Below are 6,436 nucleotides of genomic sequence, written 5' to 3' on the forward strand. Positions count from 1 at the left end.
TAACACCGCATGTTGCTAGTTTTAATGTTAGTTGTGCTAGAATGGTTAATTGTACCAAAAAGACTTGTATTCAATTCCCAAAAGGGAACTTCAATTGCTCAAGTATGGTTAATATATCATATATGTATGAGTACCTACAATTGCCAAGGGGCTGGTTCTGGTCCTGCCCCGGATATACCTTTAACTACATTCCAGCCAACATCAGTCATGAAACTCCATGCTGTCTTAGTAGGCTGTCTTTGGTTTTGCCTCAAAAGGAAGCTAAGGGTACATCACTCACTAAGACAAAACGAAGTGTATTCCTTGATGAAAGCTGTAATAGTCACGCGGCCCTAATTAGTAAGGCCGAATACGTCGCACTGGCCGTATCCCTGGTTGGGGTGCCCGGTCTGGCGGCACGAAACAGTAAAAACATTAACGCCTTAGCCTGCTCAGCAGTAAAAGCCTTAAATACAACGTCTAGAGCTCTAGCCTTGTTAAATGAGGAACAGAGCGAATTAAGACATGGACTTTTGCAAAACAGAGCGGCCATAGATTATCTTTTAATGCAACATCATTATGGGTGTGAAAAATTGGATGGTATGTGTTGCTTTAACCTAAGCAATAATGAAAAAGCAGTGGACAACCAAATTGTAAAACTACATACTTTAACAAAAGAAGTTACAATGGATGTTGGTTTTTCAGGATTCTGGGACTGGCTTACTGGGTGGCTGCCAGACCTATACTGGCTAAAGCAAATGTTTGCATATGTTATTGTTATAGTTATAGGATTAATAGTTTGTTGTTGTATATTACAGTGTATTCCTTCCCTTATTAGCCTATTTGTCCAAGGCTGCCCTTGGCAACGACTTAATACTAAACAGAGCATTCATTATGCCTGCAAATTGCTTAAAAACAAAAAGGGGGAGGTGTAGTGAAACATGCTGTGCTGGCAAACCACACACGTGTTTATTACATTTACTCCTGGCTTATTCTCAAGGTAAGCAATGCAAGGTAAAGCTATGCTCAGGTTATTGATTAAGCATAGACTAGGCAATAGCTCACGTAGTCCCCTTGAATAGTTCACGTAGCCCCTTCACCAATCATGATTTATTGCACAAGGGGAGATGGCTATGGGTGAACCAATCAATATGTTACAAGTAACTATGATCTCATGCCTTTTGATCTAATTACTAATAAAAACCCCAGCTCAAGAGAGCTCGGGACGCCTGCTTGACAAACCTCTTGACTCCGCGTCTCCTTGATCCCAACACCCAGCCCCACCCCAGAGCCTGCACCCCCAGCCCAGAGCTCTGACCCCCTCCCGCACCCCAACCTCCTGCCCCAGCCCAGAGCCCCCTCCCACACCCTGAACCCCTCATTCCCAGCCCCACCCTACAGCCCTCACTCCAACCCTCTGCCCCAGCCCTGACCCCCTCCCACACCTCAAACCCCTCATCCCCAGCTCCGTTGGGTCACGGGCAACAATTTTCTTCAACTGGATCCCCAGAAAAAAAAGTTTGAAAACCATGGTCCTAGAGCAGTGGTTCCCAAACTGGGGTTTGTGAACCCCTGGGGGTTCGCAAAATGTTACAGGGGGTTCTCAGGAAAAAATTCTCTAATGGCGGTCAGAGATGTCCCTAGGGATCCTGGGCAGCATGGGGCCAGCAGCCTGGAGCCCCTGGACTTCCAAGAGCTAAGCAGATCAAAGCAAGCAGGAGATTTAAACTTCAAGACTCCTTATAAGAAATGGAAAGGGAGGTGGATATTTTTTGCTGTTTTTAAAATTATATAGGCAGCTAGTATTGTTTTTAAAATTATTATGAACAATTTTAAGCTTTGTTGTAACGTGCATTGTTTGCCTGGACTGCTCAAGATCTGAATGCTTGTGTAGGAGGAACTCTTTGAGTTGGCTTCTTAAATGCCTTCATGCTGTTTCACATCTGAAACATAGGAGCCTTGTCTTATAACAGTCTTATTCAAAGTGATACAAGCTACAAAAGTGAGATCTTGGAAGAGTGTTGCCATTTTCATAATGCAATAAAAATACTGTAATGATAACTAATAATTAATAACAAATAGTGTGTAATAAGCATGTCATAAAAACAAATTTTATATTTCCAAGATCACTGCTTTTATAATTTATACTCAGGTAAAGGAGAAAATCCCTGGAAATATTCATTTTTAGGAGGGGGTTCACGAGACTTGACATTTTAGTGAAAGGGGTTCACAGGTTGTTAAAGTTTGGGAACCACTGTCCTAGAGTGATTCACTGGCTGGTGAACCATCTAGTGGCTGGGCATGGCATACCAGGCTCCCCTCCTCTGGTGCCACAGCTAAACACCATTCAGGCCTGCTGGGGATCCACTTCTTCTTGTGTTTTGGCCCTCCAGCCAGGTCACGTTATGTCCCATCCCTTCCAGGGTATCAGCGTCCCAAACAAACAGTGCCTCAGACACTGGTCATCAATATGTTGTCTTCTGCCCCTCGAGGGCTCCCTGTCGTCCCACTCTTCCCTCAGAGCTGTGGCCCCAGGGCTTCTCCCTGAAGCCTCTCAACCAAACTCAAACCCGAATCAAAACACAAAAGCAACTTCTGCCCCTTCCCTTTTAATCCTTCTTGGATCCTCCCCAGCTCTCTGCAGAACACTGAATCTCAGGGTTACCTGCCTGGAGTTTTGCCCCTAATTCAGGGCCTATCTCAAGAGACAACTCCACTCCTGTAGCTTCTCTGTGGTTTTCTTTCTAGAGAAGGAGGCACACTAGACCATTTCTCTCCTGGCCTCTCACCTCAGCTCCTCCCCAGTTGGGTCTGATAATGAATAGAATCCACACACCCTCCAGGTGTCACCTGGCAAACTAATTGGGCCCTCCAGCTCCTCTTAACCCTTTGAGTACCAGTGCAGGGTTTATGCACCCATCACATGTGGGTTACAACAGGACACACTCAGCAGCTCCCAAGAGCAGACCTAGATGGCGGGGGAGGGAGCTCACGCATGTCCCTTGGGAGCAGAGCCAATATTTGGTCCCATGAAGGAGAATCTCAAGGGCTTTATCCTAAAGAACCCTGGGACAGTCCCTACCGTAGACTGGTCACTGGTGCTGAAAGGAACAAGCGGCTGGGGTCCCCCTTCTGCAGCAGGAGCTGAGGGCTTTCGCTCTGTCCCACACACTGTTAAATGACTCTGTTAAGTGTGAGGTGTGCCCCACCGGATTGCTGCGCTGAGCCTCCGTGCGATCCTCACAACGGCCCTGTGCTCTGTGGTAGGTAGATCACTGTGGTCAGGAGGGAGGGAGTGATGGGGGAGCGCCAGAATGCTAAGGGTGGCCCTGCTCGTTGGAATGTTCCAGCCTCTCGGTGGGTGGGAATGAACCAGCTGCTGCTGGTGCAGGCTGTGTAACAGGTGCTCTCCTTGGGGCTGCTCCTGCAGCAGCTCCTGAAAAGAGAACTCCTGCCCTGGTAGGAGCACATGGGGGGTGCAGCACACACTTCCTTCACACATGCCAACTGTCCAGCTGCTCCAGCAGTGCAGGGAGGTGGGGCCGAGCTGCTGATGCACTGAGACACCCCAGCAGTTCCTGCCTCCTCAGCTCTAGCCTGGAAGCTGAAGAGCCTGTACTGGGAGGGAGCCTGAAGATCTGTTCTCCATGTGAATCCCCACAGCCACCCAGGGGAGACACACTTCTCCCCATCTCCACCAGTTTAGGAGACTTGCTCCCCCACCAGCTAGGGGAGACAGGATTTCCTGGGCATCAGAGGCTGGGGACTCAGAAGGTAGCCTGCTCAGGCCCCGGATGCCCTCGACTAAAAGCAGGCCCAGCACTTGAGCCAGAATGACCCTTTATTTTACTTTGAGGAACAACGCAGTAAGAAAGAAAGAACAAAAATAAAGTCTCAATGAGAGAGTGAGCACACTGTGTGTATGTGTCTTTTGTAACAATCTGTATCACTGAGAACAAAATAGCAGCTGTCTCTGCAAGAAAGGGGACTTCCCTCCATTGAAAAGTGAAGTACATGTGAAACAAATTGCAATGGACACAAGCTGCATGCAATACGTCATACTTACTGGATCCCCAGTCCGATATGGATCTCAGCCCCCCAATCCGAGGTAGCTTGACAGTGTACCAAACCCTATTCTCCACATGACTCACCCCGGCCTGGGATGGAAAGTCTCAGACTCCCAGCCACGAGGGAAAGTCTAGCTAACGGAGACATACCCAGGTGAGCTCAGATCAGTCTAGTGTGCTAAAAACAGTGTACTCAGGGTGATGTGAGCGGTAAGAGGGGCTAGCCACCCTGAGTATTGTAACATCCCCATGGCATGTACTTGGGGCAGCTAGCCTCTCCCATTGCTTGTGCCGCTGTGGCTACTCTCTATTTTAGCACAATAGCTGGATCAGAGCTAGCATGGGTAGGGCTCCTTGTCTTGTGCTGGGAATTACCCTAAGGCTGGAAGGAGAGTGAAATCTAACCCAGGGGAGAAAATCCATGCAGGACAATGGGCCAGGGCTAGGTGTGCTGGGGCGGCCACTGAGATAGCAGCAGTGACAGAGTGGAATGAGCCACAGTGAGAGATGTTGGCTGCACCTATGGGAGTACTTTAGAGAGCAGTAGAGGGGATGAAGTCTGGTAGCACAGGTAGGATAGGCAGCAGCACCACCCCCAGTGACTGGACAAAGCTGATCTTTAGAAGACACCTGGCTAGCTTTACCATGCCACAGAACAGGTAGTAGGGGCCCTTTGAGAGACTCCACTTTCTGAAACATAACTTAAATCAGTAAATGTCACAAATACATTTACTCTCTTAAGTCCCAATTCAGCAAAGCATTTAAGCATGTGCTTAACTTTAAACACAAGAGTTGTCCCTATTGTGCAGAAGCCTGTATTCTAAGTCAAGTATCCGAGGGGTAGCCGTGTTAGTCTGGTTCTGTAAAAAGCAACAAAGAATCCTGCGGCACCTTATAGACTAACAGACGTATTGGAGCATAAGCTTTCGTGGGTGAATACCCACTTCGTCAGATGCATAATTTGACACCATCAGCTCAGGATTAAACAAAGACTGTGAATTGCTAGACAACTACAAAAGCAGTTTCTCCTCCCTTGGTGTTCACACCTCAACTGCTAGAAGAGGGCCTCATCCTCCCTGATTGAACTAACCTCGTTATCGCCAGACTGATTCTGGCCTGCATATTTATACCTGCCTCTGGAAATTTCCATTACATGCGTCTGATGAAGTGGGTATTCACCCACGAAAGCGTATGCTCCAATACATCTGTTAGTCTATAAGGTGCCACAGGACTCTTTGTTGCTTATTCTAAGTCAGTATTTCTCAGCCTTTCCAGGTTGGCAAGTCCTTATTTGAAGTTAAAAATATTCACAACTTCCTTATGTTTATGGTAAAGACTACTTGATCGTGTAGGATAAGGATACGCGGGGACTCGTGGGTTGCCAGGTGTCCCGTTTTCAACCGAACACCCAGTCTAAATCTCTTCCCCAGCCCGATGAAAATGAGTGAGTGAGGGAGAGTGGGGGTGAGTGAGTGACAGTGTGTGTGGGGGTGATGGAGTGAGCGGGGCGGGGCCTCAGAGAAGGGACGGGGTAGGAGCGGGACAAGGGTGTTCGGTTTTGTTAGGTCAGAAAGTTGGCAACCCTAGGCCCGCAGAGGAGGAGCAAGAATCTCTTTGCTTTATAATACAATGTTCAATGCCTTGTGACCCCACTGGTTGCATTTTGTGACACCCTCCTCCCTGGGGTCATGACCCATCATTTAAGAAACACTGCTTTAAGTTGTTCAAGGTAACAGGTTCAATAACACAGCCTGTTACAGGCAAATGTTTGTGAAATTAAGCAACAACTAGAGACCAACAGACTAGTACAAACTGAATTCAGTTAAAAGAGCAGTAATAATGGGTCTTCCAAGGCTCCTGGCAAAGTTGAAGCTAAACAAATTCAGACTGGAAATAAGACATAAATACTGACAGCAATTAACCACTAGAACAATTTACTGTCGTGGATTCTCCATCACTGACAATTTTAAAATCAAGACTGGATTTTTTTCTGAAAGCTCTGCTCTGGGAATTACTTTGGGGAAGTTCTAGGCCTGCGTTACAGAGGAGGTCAGACTAGATGATCACAATGGTCCTTTCTGGCCTTGGAATCTACGAAAGTCAGGGGTTGGAATGATAATGATCTAAACAACTATAGAAATGGGAGGGAAAGTTTGTAGTTGAAATAACAGAAATGTGTTGATTGGTTAATTCTAATGGAATGAGGCTGCTGCCCCGTCTTGGACATTGTTGGTCTTGGGGTCCCTAAAATGGGAACAGGAGGATGGGTGGACTGGAAGGGGCAAACTTTACCATCATGGCTGCCACCCCATCCATCTCCTAGGACCCCAAGATCCACCATTAGGCCTTCATTAACCTGGTCCTAAAAGGCCTCTTGAACAGACTAGGCC

The sequence above is a fragment of the Emys orbicularis genome, chromosome 13 (genome assembly GCF_028017835.1).
Source record: "Emys orbicularis isolate rEmyOrb1 chromosome 13, rEmyOrb1.hap1, whole genome shotgun sequence".
Taxonomy (NCBI): Eukaryota; Metazoa; Chordata; order Testudines; family Emydidae; genus Emys; species Emys orbicularis.